Raw genomic sequence first — 19,435 nt, 5'->3', positions numbered from 1 at the left:
TGAAGCATCCGGTATGCAGATAAGTGGATCTCTTCCCAGAAGTTATTTTCCTCTCCTTCATGTTTTTAAAATTTATTTTTGTATTTACCCAGTATACTTCCCTGCACTTCTTTGTAGTAGCTAGCAGACTTCCACACCTATGTTAGGACCTACAGCAGTTTCGATACGGGAATCTGTTTGATTCACAGCCTATCACATGTCGAAAGCAGTACAAGGATGACGGCTCACTCTAGTCTCTGACGTGCTTAATATCACGCTAATAAGAATTTGACCCGTTTTATTAATTCTCCCTTTCCAAGCTGGACGGAGAACTTTGAAAACATGCCAGACGATAAAGTCATAAACTATCAAATTATTCTGTTCAGGATTCGAGGGACACAAAGATAACCAGTTATATAAACGAGTGTTTGAGGAGTTCCGGTGTATCTTGAAAATATTGACTTTCACGGTATCCTCTATGGTAAGAGGAAACTAAAAGGGACACCAGGGGTTCACCACTTGGAAGTGTGGGATGGTAACCACGGGTGCTAGCTGAGGGCATTTCTTGTGTCAGGATCCTCGATTTCTTCTTTCGTATACAATCTCCAATTATCAAATCCTGTTCTCTTCTATCCTCAAAGCAATTAGGATTCGAAGGCTTAATGAGCCCTTTATTTCACGCTTTTCTTGAACCTTTTCCTTCTTTTGCCTATATCTTCATTCAAAAGTCAGACTCTTTTAGAGTTTTCCTCTGATTAATCTTAACAGAGGATGGATACCCAGTTGTACATACTTCCTCTCAAAATAATAATTTCCATCATCACCATGCAGTGATATTCAATCTAAAGAAGATATTCGCCTCAATACGTCTGCGATTTCTTCAATTGGAGTGATACATCCTCACCAGGAGCTGACTTGTAGGCAATTGAGTTGCCATCTATTTATCTACATACCTATTTATCTCTCATTATACATGATGTATTCCCCGACGTAATGGACGTGATGGACGACCTAGTAACCCGAGTTATCAGTGAAAGAAGTAACTGCAGTAACGGGCTTCAAAACTGTCTTGAACTTGTGCCATTAAGTTTAAGTTAGACGAATGCAGATCTGATTTATCTTCAGAGGATTGAAGTGCTTCAATTTTCGTTCCATGCATTAAAATGTAACGTCTAAACCTGTGCTGTCCTTTAGAGTATACTAGGACAGTAGGTTTAATTTTTCTCAGAATTTGGTTAGATGAATCCAGTAACTTCTCAGAATTCACAGACTACTTCCAGAAATGTGTGCCTCCTCCATCACCATTACAAACACCTCGAATACTTCATGTACTCTCCCGACAAATTTTCTTGGGTAGTTCTTGTCGTCGTACACTAAATCAACTCAGTCGCCTATGTAGTATCATACCTTAACATTTTTAGGTTCTGTGATTGACGGAATATTTGTCGTATGACCTCTCGTACAATTTTACTTTCAAGTATATTCTCGTCGTACCTTCCGAAACATTAAATCGAGCACGATGCGCATTATACCAGGCCTGTTCGAAGACGGATGACTGGAAACACGTTGCCCCACCCATATCGCACGTGTAAGCAGAGAGGTACTAAACGACAAACTTCCAAATGGAAGGAAAGGACGGGGTGGGCATGTGAGATGGCCAGCTCATTTCCCCTGAGTTAATTCAGTTAGACTTCTTTCTCTGGGGGTTAATCATTTAAGGGTAGGGTATGTAATGAATCCCCAACAACGATGGAAGGTTAATAGCAGCGTACTTCTGCGGCGTATGTGACAATATCTAAGGAAGCGCTACGATTTGTGCAACGGTCTCCAGAGAACGTCTTCAGAAATGATTGGAGTTAAATCGCGATCATTACGAACATTTCCTTAAGAGATAATATGGAGTTAACGTTGGTGATAAAGGTGCAGTCTTCGAATTTTCGAAGGAACATTTCTATTTGCTAGAGGCTTCACGTCGCACCGACACAGGTAGTTCTTAAGGCGACAATGGGATTGGAAAGGCCTAGGACATGTCCAGTTCCATGGCTGAAGGGTTCGATTCCCGGTCTGGTCTGGGATTTTAACCTTAATTGGTTATTTCCACTGGATAGGGGACTGGGTGTGTGTGTGTCGTCCTTACAGAGAAATAAAGAAAAAAGGAAGAGATAAGGAAATATCCGGAGTTGGAACGAAGCGGCCGTGGCCTTAATTAAGGTACAGCCGCAGCATTTGCCTGGTGTGAAAATGGGAAACCACGGCAAACCATCTTTAGGGCTGCCGACAGTGGGATTCGAACCTACTATCACCTGGATGCAAGCTCACAGCCGCGCGCTTCTGACCGCACGGCCAACTCACCCGGTAAGGAGCATTTCGGTAAGATACTATTTTTAATATACATAACAATTAGCGTCCAATGAATTTACTGTACAGTAGCCTCGATAAAGTTTTCGAGAACATAAATACTTTTGTAGCATTTAAGTGTTTCACATCGTAAGGCTTCGAATTTTTACCTAATTCTGGAAAAGGAAAGCTCTACTGCGTCATTCATTATAAGCTAATGATACAAAACCAGCGTCAATTTCTTTGGTGCCTGTACGTGGCTCCTGGTCACTCGTACAGGTTCATCGCATCAACTCAAATTAAAATTTATGATGTGCAAACCATACTTTAGACCCATTTAATCAAGATTTTCGTTGCAGTAATAGTACGTACTTAAAGTGACTGATGGCATAAGACAAGCGTTGGATGAAAGACAGAAAACACTAACAAGGGAACATCGGCAGTGTGTTAGTCGCTGATCGCGATGAAACTTGGAAAACACATGGATGTACACGTAAAAATGATGTCGGCATCAATTTTGGGTGTCAACATTCATTAGAGCGTGAACTACGGGGCCTAAAGGTTGCGACATTTCAAATTCCGCGGGATCAGCGATGAATACCTGCTGGCCAATGCTAAGCTGGCACACTGCGTACTTGGAGACACGCCTCTGCACCTCCTCCCCTCCCCCCTCCAATTGGTTCGCCACCGCAGCCGGTAAGCGCGGGGAGAAGGGAAACGTGCGGTGGCGTACCAATTGGAGCATGGAGGAAAGGAGGTGCAGAGGCGTGTCTCCAGGTACGCAGTGTGTCAGCTTAGCATTGGTCAGCAGGTATTCATCGCTGATCGCGCGGAATTTGAAATGTCGCAACTTTTAGGCCCCGTAGTTAACGCCCTAATGAATGTTGGCACCCAAAATTGATGCCAATATCGTTTTTACGTGTACCTCCATGTGTTTTCCAAGTTTCATCGCGATCAGAGACTTACCCATTGCCGATGTTCCCTTGTAAGAGTCCTCCTTGACTTCAGCAAGATACTCGATTCTGTAGACCATAATTTTTGGCAATGTCTTACCAACACAGGTTGCCAATCTTCTTTGTGTCAACAGGAACTTAAGACTCTGCACTTGCACCACTTTTTTCTTCCACACCATATCAATGATCTATCTACAACTCTTAAGCACAGCAAATATCACATAGGTTATATGCTGACGACGAGTAACTTTATATTCATATTAGAACGGATCACATGTTAAAAACAGCGGAAACATTAAATTTAGATATCAAATCAGTAAACAACTGGGGTAGTAAAGTATCGACAGTTTCTCAACCCTGAAATATCCCAAACCATCCTTATAGCCAAGCCGAGATTATTATCTGAAGCATATCAAGCAACTCTTTCAGTGATACGGACACGTTGCAGCTAAACTGTAATAAATCTAGGAATCACGCCACATGAACACCTATCATGGGCCGCGCATTCATTATCAACTTACAGGCGAGTACTTGCGTCACAGCACACTGTCAGCGAGTTCAAACAGACTTTTCACCTTTAAATTCATTTACGAAATTGAAACGCTAGTTATATTCTTGATTACTACCATACAATTTATGACGCCGTCACTCATGAATCACTGATGAATCACCAACTTACAAGGCATGAAAAATGCATGTGTGAGGTTTATCTGCAACCTGAAGTACACATATCATGTGATATCGTCCTTCACCAAACTAGGCTGGCGTGTTCTTCACTATTCAACGAACTTCAAATATCTGTTCTCCCTCATCTAAGAAAATACGTCTCTATGTTCTCTCTCTACACCTTCCAATAAATAAAATAGCATAGAACGTGCATATTCTTAACGAATCACAAGTATCACCATATATGGCAATGCCTTCACAGTTGCTGCAATTCAGGACCGGAAGACTCTGCCGTACGACGTCAGAAAGATATGTGTCCAAGAAATGTAAACGTGCATGCACAAACTATCTGATGGAAAGGCGTCAATACAAGGCATAAAGACATAATTATTTAACTTCTTCATCTTCCTCTTTTTTAATATCTTCATATCGTACCATTCTTAACTCGGGTGGAAACTCACAGTGCAAGAGTAACTTTTATTTAAAGTGTAATAGGAATTCTACATTTATTTTTAGAACTTTAGTGTTTATGTAGCTACTAGCAAATGTATCCGTGCTTCGCTACGGTATTCTACATTGTATACGGATTTCTCCGTAAAATACTGTAAAGGCATCGAGTAAGATTATATTAAATTGGATCTACAAGCGGACTTCACCATCAGTCGCCCCGTTCAGTGTTCTACACGGTTGGTCCTATGATATTTTCTCGTATCTCCTATATTTGTGGGTTAGATTCAGTTAGTCATTAAATGGGGTAAAATTTGGTACAGTTTTCCCGTACTACTTTATTTTTTTTGGTACTCATGTGACACTGGAATCATAACATTTGGCGAACATATGGCCACTGGTCATGTTAATGTGCGTACCCAATGGCATGATTGCAGCCTTCCTATACATGTAAGTGTGCCAAATGATAACCTATACAAATAAAAGTACAAAATTAACTTGAACTCGAAAAATGAAGGTCTATTTAACGTATAAGGGATAGAGATAATAAGAAAAGTAATATGCCTAAAGTTGTTGATCTCTCCAAATTGAAAGGCGATAGTGCTTTCTCTTTTGTGATACGACTTACCGTTTAGCTACCAATTATTCCGAAATGAAGTCTGCACCGTCGTTAAAATTACATCCGTATTCCAATATTTTCCGCAGCCAAAAGTTAACATTTGAATAGCTTGGAATATTTTCTCAAAGAAAAGAGTGTCCAGGTTTCGGGATTAGCACTCGAATACATACGGAGTAATTAAGGAAGAAAGTAATACAGTTGAGGCAGTTGAAATCAACAGAGAATGGGATTATAACTGAGGATAGCCGGATAGGACAAATATGTAAATACCAAATGGATGTATTGGAAAATCAAATGCCCCTCAATAAATTATGATGGTATGAGTTATGAATACAAGAAAGTGGTAACAAAGGAGAAATTTAGGCGCAGGGTAGACAGATAAGAAGATGACTAATGGTGTTATTATTTAAGCTATTCGTGAACGGTTATAACCTCCAACGATATTCCACCAATATCCCGCAGAATGGCCGATTGACGTCTCTCTTGCTTTCTATCCAAGGAACAACCACGAATTTACAGGAATGATGATGAAAATGGCAATAGGTTAGTCCCCTGCTGGCAAGCAGTCAGAGACGTTGCCATGGTAACCTGTAGGGTCGTGGTCGGTCTCTCGGTCATTCAATGCAGAGCACGATACTCGCAGAAAATAGTAATATTCTCCGTAATTTGGAGATTAAGGTAAATTATGAACACAACAAAAGTTGTTTTTAATCAAGAGGTGTTTCACATATAGTCCACGGAGGTTACAAAAAATCAATAAGAGGAAATGGGGGAAAACCTTTCTGGTTTTCCTATAAAGTCCTGTCTCTTCAAAGATTTTAAAATGATATGGATATCAAAGCCTTCCCCGGGATGAGTATACACTAAAAATGACGTATGGTCGAGATCTAACCAGCCGTTTCGCCGTGATGGTTGAACAGACAAACGGACAAACAAACAGACACAAAAAATAAAAACCACCGATTCGGTCTTGAGTATTTCTAAAACGGATAATTATCAGAAAAATTGGCAATACAAACGAAATTACATACAGCGGACCCCCCTACAACTTTATTTATATAGATTCAGAACTTTACTAAGTTTCCGTAAAAAAAAAAAATCTTTCTCCTTGAATGTATAAGTAGTTTCCGTTATACATAGTTCAGTAGTTCTGGGTAGTGTAAGTTTATGAATGTTAATTTGTTAGGATTGGTAGTTAATCATCTATCCAATTCTGTTTCTGATTGAGTATAAGACTAGTAAAGCTGTTACCAGGTTTAATAAATCATCATCTCCCTGTCTGTTTATCTATCTATCTATCTATCTATCTATCTATCTATCTATCTATCTATCTATCTATCTATCTATCTATCTATCTATCTATCTATCTGTATTTAGCTGTCTACCACACTGGACAATCGACGCATTCTACCAAAATTTAATGCAATAATATATCTAGAAGCATTTGGCGCAGGAAGCTGAAAGAACTCTGTTATCCATAGCATTGCACCCCAATTTGTTATTTGACGAGGAAAATATATATGTTCACTTTAAAAGAAGTATAAGTGCGTTGAAAGGTGAAATACTTAATTCACTGGGGGTGTGTTTATCTCCTAAATTTGTGTGTCCCCAACGTGGAAACAATCCTGTGAAATAAATTATTCAATACTTTATTCCATTTCGGAACTATACGAGTAAGAAAGTCAGGTGAAGCACTGTATTTCGGAACAGTAACGTGGTTCGCATTATTTAGGAGTAATGGAAACGAAGGAAGAAACTGAACGATATTTTGAAATGTGTGATGTCAGCTCACTGGACTACAATAAACTCTCATCTCGAATATTGCATCAAAAGTAGATACGGACATTCTTAAGTGATTCAGAAGTGCTTCTAGGTTCCCCCATAGCAAAGGACATAAAATACAAACATATACTTCATCCAATGCTGAGCTAATAATGAGTGAACCTAAGATGTTCAAGTTATTCCCCTGTTTTTATCCTCACCAGTTTTTCCAATCCATGAGACTACTGCTCTTTCCTTTTCTTAGATCCCCGTTATACTACATTATTAGATTCTGTCCGATTATAAATTCAAGTCTTTCCTAGACCGGCTAGTGATCATAGCTAGGTATGGAAGCTGTTGCTATCTCAGGCAGCGAAGGAAGCAGGTTGTATGCGACTCTTAACACCGAATGATATGAGGTAGTGAGAAGACAGCTTAATGGAGGAGTAGGCTATATTTTTATAGGTCAAAGGTTGTACTTTTTATTTTATTTTATTTTATTTTATTTTATTTTATTTTATTTTATTTTATTTTATTTTATTTTATTTTATTTTTCCTCTTTAATTACATTATTTTTAAAATTATATCCACTATCTCTAAAGACATGTTTGCCAAAGTCCATGTACGTCACATGCTACGACTCTGTCAAATTATTACTGCCCATTATCTGCAACTTTCATATTTAAGATGATATTTGCCATAATTAACAAATATTACAAAACTTTGAATGAATTGGCATCAGGAGTTTTCATATACATTAACAACAGTTCCTACATTCGGTTTCTCAACACAAGTAATTTAATTTTTAAGGTGTAATTAGTAGTACAAAAATGATGAAGAATGTAAGTATTGCACCAGTAACGCCAGTACACTGATTATTCGAAACTGAATTCGCGAAGTATTTGCAGCACATTTACATAAATATAACAACTGCAAAATTTCCAGCGTGGGGCATTGGAGCATATGGCGATTGCCGTATCACTTCCACCTTGGGCTGATCTTTCTGTTCTTCTGTGGCGCTACAGTTCAGGGCGAACTTTGGCCTTTCCAACGAACTCTTCCATCCATCACGGTCACATGCTGCCCTCCTCCAATTTCTGCATCCCAGTTCCCGTAGATCTTCTTACCCTCCGTCCAACCATCTTGCTCGAGGTCTACCTCGTCCTCTTTGTCCTTCTAGGTTTCCAAAGGGAATCTTCTTTGTCACCTCAGACTACTCCATTCTTGCCACATGACCTTCCCGTATTATCCTTCCTGATCGAATGTTTTTTGTTACTGGAACATCGGTGTATATAGTGTACGATTCTGCACTGTACCTTGTTCTCCATCGTTCTTTATCATACACGGGACCAATTATCCTCCTCAGAACTCACCTATAGAATTCATCAAGGAGCTTTGCGTCAGTTTCCGTCAGAGGCCAAGTTTCTGAGGCGTAAATAAGGACTGGTCGGCCAAGGGTTTTATAAAATAATAGTAAGTTTTGTTTGGCGACTGAGGAATCTTGACCGGAATAAGTTACTCAAGGCAAAGTATGACTTATTTGCTAAGATCAGCCTGATTTTCATTTCAGTTGGGACGTCATTAAAGCAAGTTACTGTGGAACCAAGGTACTTGAAACTATTTACTCTTTCAAATGTATATCCATCAACACTGAAAGTCGTCAACATATTAGGTTGATAGGCTTTCCCACAGTTCATATATTTTGTTTTGTCTTCATTTCTCATTAGGCCCATCTTCCTTCTTTGTCAGTTAAAGGCTGTGAAGGCTTCTTTCAACGCTGGCATGCCAATATCTGCACAGACTTGTAGAAGATGGTGCCTCTGGTCTGTAGGCCTGCATCCCTGATCACCTTCTCAAGTGCTATGCTTATTCCAAAGCGTCTCCTTGACGTAGCCCATTTTTTTATTTCCAGAAGGTCTGATCAATTTCCTGTAACTTGAATGCAGCTTCTTACATCAGACATCATTATTTCTACCATTCTCAACAGCTTTCTATGTATCCCCATTTCCTGTAGAACACAGTACAGATGATCCCTATTGATGCTATCATATGCAGCCTTGAAGCCAATAAAGAAGCGATGGGTCCGAATTCTCTATTAGACAGTCTTCCCCAAGATTTGGCGCAATTTGAATATCTGATCTATCGTTGACCTTTATCGTCGGTATCCACTGTGATACGCTACAATCTCTCTATCCACCTGTGGGAGTAACCGATCCAAAATGATGTTATATAGCACCTTATACCCCAAATTTAAAATATTGATTCCACGGTAGTTTCTGCACACAATTCGGTCGTCTTTTTTATGTATGGGACTTATTATTCCTTCATTACACTCGCCTGGTATCTTCTCCTCTTCCCAGTTGAGAGTAATAACAAACAAGGATTTCTCTAATGTTACTCTTCCACATTTTAACAGTTCTGCTGGGATGATATCAGTGCCAGGGGCCTTATTCTTCTTCTTCATCTTCCTTAATGTTTCTCTAACATACTCTATCACTGGTCTATCCAGTGACTTTCCATGGTACAATCCTCGTTCACACTCACGGGAAGCATCATCTACTTGTTCTAGCTCTCGGTTCAGTAGATCATTAAAGTGCCTTCGCCATTTTTCCAATATCGGTTTACTCTCGCCTATTATGTTTCCTTATTCCTTTCTAATGAGGCTAGTTAGTGGAGTAAACTGTCTTCGAGCACTATTCACTTTTGTATAGAAATTTCTCTTGTAATTCTGCTTCTTAATCAGTTACATATATCCCACTTCAAGCTCAGTCCATTCTCTTTCCTCTCGGCGATGTATCGTCTTTTTAGTCCTAAGTTTTTCTCGGTAATCCTCCAGCAAACATCTTGTACAGTTCTTCTGTAATATCTTTTGGTTTACGATGTTTTTTTCAGTAACTCTCCTACACTATTCATCAACCATGTAAGTTTTTAAATTGTCTTTGAATCCCTAGTACATCCTTAGCTGATTTGTCTGTAGTTGTTTTTATAGTTAACCATCTCTGCTCTTATGTTCATACCGTCTTTTATTGTTTCTTGTTTTGTTTTAAGCCTGAAAGAATTTCTGACAATACAGTTTGCAAGTTTATGTTGATATTAAGGCTACAATATTGTACTTTTCTCTCCTTATTCGTCTTTGTTTCTGGGCATTTGATATCCTCGCTCTTACCTTAGTCATCACTAAAATGATCTGAATCCACATAAGGTCCATGGAGAGTTCATACAGCCATGAACTTTGATTTATGCCTCTGGTCTATCAGTACGTGATCAATTTGATTGATAGTTACGCCATCAGGTGACTTCCATGTGCCCTTATGTATCTCCTTATGAAGAAATCTGGTAGACCCCACTACCGTATTCCGGGAGGCTGCGAAGCAGAACAGTCTTATTCCATTGTCATTACTGACAGCCTTGGGTTTATAGGCGCGAAGTTAATTACTAAGTGTTTCAGATTTTTATGAACAAGAAAGCCTGAACCAAACTCATGTTTGTTACCATCACAACTACGGAACGTAGTACCCTCCTTTTGTTTTGCAATACACCACCCCTATCCATTGAATTTCTTGGATGGTGATGATTGTCTCGTTGAGCTTGCCACGCTGGTCTTGTAATATCTTAAGCGATCTTGGGCTATATAGAGATCGAACGATCCAGGTACCAATTCAGAGATGATTTAATTTTTTAATTTACCATTCGTTGTCCAGGATACATGCCATGTCATTTTCTGTTAATCCGTCCGGCTTCTGCTCCTTGGATTTTCACAACCTACTTTTTACGGGAAAAGGATGTTAATCTCAGACACCACCAGGACCAGGGTAACACTTTTAGTCTGGATCATCACCTTAGACCTGTCTGGCTTCGGTGGCCATACCAGTACTATATGCTCCTGCCGGAATAGCTCTAAGAATTGTTTGAACATGCAAGACTCCAAAATACCAGGCAAAGTGTATTTTGCCTTCGTCAAGGTGGTTATATCATCGGGAGGTTGCGGTTATTGTAATGTCTTCATAATAAATGAGATAAGATGATACTGACAACGGCAACATACGTATCATTGTAGCAATATAAACGGCTGGTTACATTTCAAGACGGTCATGATAATCCTATGACCAATAAATGATGAATTATTAGGCTGATGCAATTCACAGCACTCAATATCTGGCTTTATAAGCACCACGAAGGAATAGCATTCGTTTAGTACTTTGCTTGTCAATGGGGATGCTGAAAGCATGGCTGCACAGAGCTTCTTGCATTTTGCGTAACCTAGCGTAAGATACGAAGTGAATGATCGGCAGTATCAGTTCGCGAACTTACTCCCTTCAAGACCTGTAACACTCAAAGTGTTCGAGTTATTACCAAGTCAGTATTTGAGAACATAAATTACTCCCTTGTGAAAAACTTGTAGTAATCCTCGTGTGAAGGACTTGTAATAATCTTGTCTTGAGGAATAATAAGTATTTCATGTTGGGGACCTGTAAATATCTTCAAGATGAGGACTTGAATAAAATATTGTACCATAACAGATGTTAAATTCAACGAAAGAGTTAGCCATGCGGTTATTGCAAATATTCGGCTGTTATAATACTAAACTATTCCCTGTGTCGGGGACTTGAAATTATTTCCGTATTGGGGACTTATAATTATTTATACGTGTACGACTTTTACTTTTGTTATTTCTACTTCGAATATTTGAAGTATTCCAATTCAGTACTCCAGAACTTGTACTATTTATCCTGTATACTAAAATATTCCATTTGATTTCTGCTACAGAAACCAAACCAAACCAAACCCCAAACCCCATGGCACTAAAGCCCTTGAAGAGCCTTGGCCTACCAAGCGACCGCTGCTCAGCCCGAAAACTTTCAGATTACAACGTGTCGTGTGGTTTCTGCTACAGGTTTTTGAATAATTATCGAGAAAGAAGTAGGGATTGCATTAAAGAACCTGTATATTTCTACAGTGTAAATATTTAACTTTGCTATTTTTCCTACCTAGGCCATACTTGGGATTGTGAATATTAGATTACTTCCTACACAAAGTGCTCATGAATTGGTCAAAACGACATTTTGAAACTTGTGTTTATTAAAAATTATCTAATTTTACTGGTAAATACTAGCCTTCATAAAGACCTAAACATTACTTCATGAATATAACATAACCTTACAACCAATTCGTTTAAGTAACACTGGTTGATGACGTTTAAAAATGAAAGGTTTACTGAACTTAAACTATCGAAACGTGTTCTAGCATCCTTAAAATTAAAAATAATTTTCGTGGTGATTGAGTTCCGAGAGCATGCTGAGAGACATTCTCACAAACTGTAAATCCAAAAATATTGAATAAGATATTGTGCCATAATAGACGTTGAATTCAACGAAAGAGTAGCCATGCGGTTATTGGCCCGCAGCTGAGAGCTTACATTCTGGATATAGTAGGTTTGAACCCCACTGTCGGCAGCCCTGAAGATGGTTTGCCGTGGTTCCCAATTTTTACATCAGGCAAATTCTGGGACCGTGTGATGCGAATATAAGAACTCAACAAGAGAGTTCTCTTAGCCTCTCTCACCTCAATTCTCCATTTCCTACCTACACGTGGTGCCCCTGTTAAGCCGAGCAACCCAGTGGAAGGTTGGGTAACAACCCCAGCGGGAAGCTGGGTCGGTGAGCAGAGTGGAATTGGGGGTCAGTGGAAGGCAACGGGAAACCACCACTGTTAATTTTCCCAAGACAACCTCATGGCTTTACTCAATCATAAATCAGTGTCCGGAGTAAGTCTCCCAGTCGGATCTCCGGGGGGGACATGGTTAAGTGGAGCATCTGAACGTGCAAATCAATCCAAACCAACTTTGCGCGTAGTTAGAAAGATTGCAACCTGGAATGTACGAGGTCTCTTACAGACAGGAAAACTGGCTATCGTTGAAAGAGCAATGGGCCTACATGATCTGGACATACTTGGACTCAGCGAGACACATTGGAAAGGTTGTGGCCACTTTGTCACTCACTCGGATAACACCATATATTTTTCTGGAAGCGAGGATCTCAGTCGGAATGGTGTCGCTGTAGTCATTCCTAAAATACTAGCCAGTGCTGTCGTCGGATATGAGCCTGTCTCTGACAGAATCATCTCCATTAAGATGAATGCTTCTCCGTGTAGGATCAACTTCATTCAGGTTTATGCTCCTACTGCAGTTGCAGTGGATGAAGAAATCGATGAATTCTACGAGTTGCTGGAACACACCATCAGAAAGATTCCTCAGAAGGAAATGTTAGTCATTCAGGGTGATTTTAATGCGAAGATAGGCGAGACTATTGAAGATAATCATTTGGGACATGTGGTTGGAAGGCACGGTCTAGGTGTGAGGAATGAGCGTGGTCAGCGTCTACTGGAGTTTTGTGTTGGCAATAACCTGTCTGTCTGCAATACTCTCTTCCAACATCACCCACGGCGTCGATACACATGGATTTCTCCTGGCGACAGGGTTCGAAATCAGATTGATTTCATTTTGGTGAGGCAACGATGGCGGACTTCTGTACTGGATTGCAAAACCTATCCTGGAGCAGACTGTGGTAGTGACCACATTATGCTATCCATGAAAATGCGGATCAAACTGAAGCTGACCAAGAAGAAGAGAGTGACACAAGTTCGCGTTACTGACAAAAAGGCTCTCAAAGATTTTGGAGAAAGAATAAGGCCAAAACTCCAGCAAGTGCAGGAGGAAGGATCAGCCTCCCAAACATGGGATAACCTCAAGACAATCATTAACTCTTCTCTCCCTGAACCATTTACTAATTCTTCCCAAGCTAAGCACCCCTGGATATCGAACACCACTCTACTGCTGATAGAAGAGCGGAGCACACTAAAGAAACGTGGCATTCAATCCAAGCAAGACGAAGAAGCATACAACGCAATTGCAGAACTGACAAGACACGGTATCTCACCAGTATTTGTGATGAAATAGACCAACATCATAGGCTGAATCAAACACGTGATCTTTTTAAAAAAGTCAACAGCATTACCCATGAGTTCAAACCACGCACATGGGTGATTGAAGATGAAGATGGCAACCTCATTACTGATAAGAACAAAGCAATAGAGAGGTGGAAACAATACTGTGAAATGCTGTATTGCAAAGGAAATAATTCTGCCGAACAGGAAAATTCTTTGAGGTATGAAGAAGAACCTGATATTTTATTAACTGAAATTGTGAACGCTGTCAATCATTTGAAGAACAACAAAGCCCCAGTTATGGATGGTATTTCGGGAGAAATGCTGAAAGTGATGGGGGAGGAGGGCATGCGTGTTTTACATTTGGTATGTAATATGGTGTGGAAAACTGGTGAATGGCCCAAGGACTGGACAACATCAATACTAATCCCTCTTCACAAAAAGGGGTCTATAAGGGATTGTTCCAATTATCGTACTATCGCATTAATATCCCATGCAAGCAAAGTTCTGCTCTACATAATAAATCTACGCCTAAAACCATTCCTGCAACCTCAGATATCCGCAGAACAAGCAGGCTTTGTTGCAGGTAAAGGAACACGAGAGTCTATCTTGAACATGAGACAGATAATTGAGAAATGTCGCGAGTTTTGTGTCCCTGCCTTTATTTGCTTCCTGGACTACAAAAAGGCCTTTGATTGTGTTATGTGGGACAAGTTGTGGCAGGTGCTAAAGGAATTTGGGGTTCCACTGCACTTAATATCGTTACTGAAAAGCCTGTATAAAAACCACGCAGCAACCATAAAGGTAGATGGTGATCTCTCAGGCATTTTCAATGTGACGAATGGAGTAAGGCAAGGTTGTATATTATCACCTCAACTCTACAACATCTATGCAGAGTGTGTCATCAAAAGAGCTCTCAATGGCTGGAATGGTGGAATTTCGATTGGTGGCAGAAAAATTAATAACCTACGCTTTGCAGATGACACTACCCTCATCGCTGGTAGTGAAGAGGAACTTCATGACTTGCTTGTAAGGGTGAAGAACACTAGTCTTCAGTATGGTCTAGAGATAAACATAAAAAAGACCAAACTAATGGTAGTTGATCGGCAAGGTGAAATCCAACTTACGGGATACCTAAAAGACCTGGATATAGTTAAGGAATTTGTATACTTGGGGTCTGTCATCAACGACACGGGAAACTGTGATAAAGAGGTAAAAAGACGTATTGTCTTAGGTCGTGCTGCAATGGTTAAACTTACTAAGATCTGGCAGAACCGGGCAATATCAAAAGTCACGAAGATGCGCTTGGTAGAATCACTAGTGTTCTCCGTCTTTTTGTACGGCTGTGAGACCTGGACCGTGAATGCTAAAGACAGAAAGCGCATTGATGCCTTTGAGATGTGGTGTTGGCGGAGAATGCTGCGTGTATCCTGGACAGAAAAAAGAACTAATGTTTCCATTCTGGAAGAACTCTGCATCAAGAAACGTCTATCTTCCCGTGTGAGTGAACGTTACCTCCAGTTCCTTGGCCACATTTTGAGACGAGACGGAGAGAACTTGGAAAAGGTAATTTTACAAGGCAAAATTGAAGGCAGTAGACCACGAGGAAGAACAGCAAGCAGATGGATAGATCAGGCGAAGAAGATCACTGGGCTACCACTTCAGGTCATACTAACGAAATGTGAAAACCGCTCTGGATGGAGACAACTTGTCAAGGTTGCAACAAGGAAATGATGGAGTTATGAGGTCACGACGCTCAGTAATGAGCACAACGACTGATGATGATGATGATGACTTTTAATAAGGCCATGGCCGCTGCCTTCCAACTCCTAGCCCATTCTTATCCAATCGTCGCCATAAAACCTATCTCTGTAAGTAAGGCGTAAGGCAACTTGAAAGTAAAGAATAAAAATGTGTTAAATTTAACTCTAGGGAACAAACCTTGTATCGAACAGCATGCTAGCGAATAGACGCTTTATACAGTTAGATAGCTGAAAACGTAATACCAGATTAACTAGATATATTTCACTATTTAAAATAAGGGAGTTCTACATCGGACAAGAATTAGTTCTTCCTAACGTGAAAACACAATTAAAGAAGGTTTTAGGGGTTTTGAAATATGTATAGGGTAGATAAGATTGGAGAATTATTGGAAAAGAAGTTGTACATATCCGTAATAATAGATCTCCGCGCGTGAGGTACTTGTAGCTTCCTCTTGATTGATGAACTAGATTTATTGCCGGCTGCATGTATCAAGGTATTTAGGAGGAGTTACCACCATTTATGGAGCGTGTTTTGGAATGCACTTTGTAAATTAAAATAACTGTTATTTTAATTTAAGCTTTTGAAGAGGTACGGCATTTGAAAACCTGTTTGAAACGCTCTTGCTTGATTTTATTTAATCAGAAGTAGAATATAGGAATTAGCAGTGTACCGGGAGGTACACCCCAACGCCGCGCATTTAAATCTTGCGCCAAAAAGAACTCCTCTACTGGAGAAACCGTGAAACTGAAAATGGACCTACTTATAAATTTACTCAGAAGGTGTCCCTACTGTAATTTGTCGTAATTTTGTTATTGTGAAGTTTCCAGTACTGTGTGAATTTCTACTTGCTTTGTTTACCCTTCATCAAGAAGTTTGGACATTCTTCCATAGATGTCACTGCTGAAAAAATATGATGATGCATCCTGGTGGGAAGTGAAACAACCTTTGATTTGAAGAAGTTTTGTATTCATAAGTTTTTGTTTACTAAATTATGTTCATTCATTTTTGGGTTGGCAATATTTATCTTTTCTTTCGGCCAGTTTTTAATTTAGACAATCACGAACTTCTGTAATTAATTTTTCGCCTATCACAGGCTTCTTCCTCGATTCTGAGTGTCACTTTTGAAGTTAACCATAAAATCCTGTGGGTGTGTCTTGATTATTCGGGAAAGGTCTCGAACTTTCCTCGAGGGTTTATAAACTGCGGATTTTCACGTCTCTTGGCCAATTGATCGTCATCTGAACTAGTGTGTGTGTGTGTCAAGCAGGAGGCGGGAGGCGCCTCTTTCATCAGGCAGCAGTACAGCGACAAGGTAATGGCTAATTAACATCTTTATTTCTTGCTAGCTCTGCAGTTTAACCCGAGGGTGAGGTCCGAAACTTTAACTATGTAACCTACTTTTCTGAAAATGGAACTTCTGCCGGCTTATGTAATAACTTCATAAAATCTTTAACTGTGAACCGGGGATAGAGAGTGATGTACCCTCTCGAGCTCCCCTTCATATTGGTTTGAGGTGACTACGTTTTGTAAGTGTTTTTTTTTCCTTTCCGTAAAGTCTTAATTTATTCTTATACTAGTCACCTCCATAGTTTGGGAATAGCCCCTGTTTCATCGGCCTAGTGCCCTTTAGGTTTTAAGAATTCATATCTAAGAGTGCAAGCATTAGCCTCCTTTCATTTTGTGTTCGGGCCATTTATTTAACTGCTATTTCTTTTTACAGGAAGGCCCTATAGGTTGGGTACGAGATACGCCTGTTTCAATTTGTAAGCTGGGCCATGGAAGGCCAAAAGATGTAAGATATTTTTGGTGTTGCCTTGAGTATGCTTGAAAACTGAGAGCCTCTTAGCTCTTTTTCAAAGTAAGATTACTGAATGCCTTTTGAAGGCTGGATATTGTATGTTGGGATCAAGCGCTCGAGGTATTGAGGGATTTCTGCCCTTGTGTAAATTCGTGTCTTTTGTAAAATAGAGCTGGGAGCTCAGGAACTGTAAAGTGAGAGCTTGAAGCCCAAGATCTGTTTATACCACCAATCTTGTCTTTCCTAAACTTGTTTATTGCTACTGGTACCTGTTACATTGTTATTTGTTGATTTTTGAAATTCTAAGGAAATATAACCTTTGTTAAAGTTTTAAATCAATTCGTGACATCGTAGTTAGACACATTCACCCCGGCACCTTCTTTCACCTCTGCTGGTCCACGTGTAACCCAGTAACAAGCAGAATGTATAAATCACTACACCGATATATCGTCGTTGCCGGTACAAAACCTCCTATGTGATAATATTTTAACTTAGAATTTTAGCCGGTAAGGTTCTGTCATCTAAGGTTCAATATTGCGTGAATGTTGTCAAGGCATTCTCGCTCTTCATAATGTATATGCTGCGGGTCAGTATATCTCCCACAAACATTATCACATAGGAGGTTTTGTCCCGGCAACGACGATATGCCGAGACCTAAATTTCATGTCATCACCTTCACTGTCATTGGTTCGCAACGATGCGTTTGCTATCGAAGCAATAATATATGGCGTATGGTCTCCAGAGAGACCTCATGCAACTTGGGCGTGTATGAGAATGAGGCCCTATTTCTTATGAATTCTGATGTAGAAGATAACACCCACACTCAGCCTTCATGCCAGAGAAATTAACCAATGAAGGATAAACTTGCCGAGGCGGTTGCGAATCGAATCAAGGTCTCCTTGGACCTAAGGTCAGAAAGCATGCCCGTTATCCGTTGAGACAGACATTAAGGCAATGATAACTGCTGAAGTGTTTCACGACTTATTTTAATAATAATAATAATAATAATAATAATAATAATAATAATAATAATAATAATAATAATAATAATAATAATTACATATCGTCGCTCCTATTGTCAAAATCGCGAATATGAGCTCTTCGTATCCATTATTTCCCGTAAGATAGGTCCGCCTGTTTGCGCTACATATTTACCCACTCCTGGAGTCTGATGTATTTAAAGTTAATTTTCCTTTAAACACGCACATAGAAAAATGAACTTAACGAAAATTGTTCTGACGGACTGTATATCATTATGTGGTTGGGAGGCATGACCACTCTTAAGGGAAGTAGTGGATAGGAAGAGTTTTGTCACACTTGGGGTTTTGGGACAGGAACGGCGATATGGAGTTGGCTGAAGGATATGGGCACAGTTTTGTACTAGAAATACAAATGACGCATGGTATATATATATATATATATATATATATATATATATATATATCTGAAACAGAAGAACTATAATTCAGTAGAATAAAGTCAAATGGTGCAGGAAATATTAAATTAGGAAATTAATTCTTGAAGAAAAGGAACGGTAACTTTTATTTGAACAGAATAGTACCCAGGGATGGCGAAGTAAAGGTTACGAACAATAAATACTACTATCAGTAACGTAGGCGTTTCTCATGAAAATATATGTTGTTGATCTCAAACATAGAAATTCATATTAGAGGGAATATTTGGAGTACTTTCGTACTGAAATGAAATACACACATATTATGGCACCCAAGACGTGTTCAATTTGAGAAGAATGTAGGTGATAAGAACGATAGGAGAAGATCAAGGTATGGACATGGTAAACATGTTACAGTTAATAGTAGTTACGTAGAAATGTGAAGGTCAGCATAATATAGGGAGGAATGAGACTATATCAAACAACTCTATAGACTGATTATAGCAACTTTATTAGAATGAGTCTGAGAAATGGATCGTTATTAAGACACAGAAAAGCTATCTTCATTTTTGCGCTCCAGGGAAGTAAGCGATGAAATTTATAACAAGGAGATTCGCCTTGCCATATAAAGAAACGTTTAAGTTTTTTTGTTTTTCATTTGTTGTCATTACAGTGTGATCATAGTACAAGAAAAATGAGTGTCCTTTATTTTTAAGAAGACACTGATTAAGCTTCAGCTATCAAAAGAAACAAGTTCACGTTATTTGAGTCTTCAT

This window comes from Anabrus simplex, chromosome 1 (genome assembly GCF_040414725.1).
Source record: "Anabrus simplex isolate iqAnaSimp1 chromosome 1, ASM4041472v1, whole genome shotgun sequence".
NCBI classification, from domain to species: domain Eukaryota; kingdom Metazoa; phylum Arthropoda; class Insecta; order Orthoptera; family Tettigoniidae; genus Anabrus; species Anabrus simplex.
This window is presented reverse-complemented; position numbering follows the sequence as displayed.